Raw genomic sequence first — 1,230 nt, forward strand, 5'->3', positions numbered from 1 at the left:
TTCTTCTCTATCTCTGCAATCAGCGTGTCCAGCAGTGACCTCCTCTCCGAAACGCTGGAGAAGTATTCGTGGCGCTCCTTGGTGAGCTCCCGGTGCGCCCGGTCGAGCTGGGCCAGCAGGGTGCCCTCCTGCTCCCGCAGGAACTGCTGCAGCTGCTCAAAGGTGTCCTGCAGCGTCTGCTGCTCCGAGGCCACCTTCCCCTGCAAGGTGCCCGCGCGGAGGCCCCTGAGCCATCCTGTCCTCTGGGAGCCTCCGTGTGGGCGCGGGGACCCAGTGCTGCGGAGAGGGGGTCAAGGATCATGGGGAAAAGGAGAAGAGTTTTTGGGGAGGGAAAGCTGGAGGAGTGGAGGGGGGAGAGGGGTGGCAAGTCGGGATGTTGATGGACCCAAGAACAGCGGAGTCTGAATGAGAGCAGGATGGAAGAAGGATATATGGGGTGGACAGAGAGGGACAGAGAAAATAGCATTGTTATGGAAAAGGAGATAAATATATATGGGGAGAGGGAAAGATGGGATGCGCCCGTGAAAACCGGTGGGTAAGCAGGCAGGGGGGCACGGCGTGCACAAGGAGAGAGAAGCACATACCAGCAGGCCATTACTTTTCTTTTCTTTTTTGGGCTTAAATTTTTCTTTCTCTTTTTTAAGAAAAACCAGGTTGCTCTGGAGTGTCTCCTGGAGGCAAAAAAAAAAAAGCCCTTTGGTGGGGACATTTGCAGGAGTGAGATGATGTCACCAAACAGCCCCTGTGGGGACTGTACCGCTCTGCAGGGAGGGGTCTCTGGGGGTGGGTTTTGAGCTCAGCTCTGTGGGGAAGGGTAGAGCTCTGAGGCAGCGCCCACCTCTCTCCAAGCACGCCTTACGACAGGCTAGGGAGATCCCCGTGCGCAGCTGTTTTGGCCAGAAACATTTCTGGAATAGCTTCATGTGGAAACCCTCAACTTCGTGGTTCGCTTTTTTTTTTTTTAATTAGGAAAAACAACTTTTGGGGTTGGAAGTGGGATCTGTGGGAAGAGGTCCGCAGTGACAGCAGCACTGTGTCTCAGACGCACTCCATAAATTCGCTGGAGTATTAAAAAAACCTCGTGCTCCTCCAAGCCATGCCAAGCTGCTGGCGTGGGGGCCCCAGCCGGCATGCGGGGGGGAGAGACTGTGTCCCCTGTAGCTGCAGCCCCATCCCCATCCCTGGCTGGGGATGTGTGGGGCACTGGGGACCTCGCGGGGCCACAGCGGG

Source organism: Pygoscelis adeliae, unplaced genomic scaffold, assembly GCF_000699105.1.
Source record: "Pygoscelis adeliae isolate BGI_AS28 unplaced genomic scaffold, ASM69910v1 Scaffold444, whole genome shotgun sequence".
Taxonomy (NCBI): domain Eukaryota; kingdom Metazoa; phylum Chordata; class Aves; order Sphenisciformes; family Spheniscidae; genus Pygoscelis; species Pygoscelis adeliae.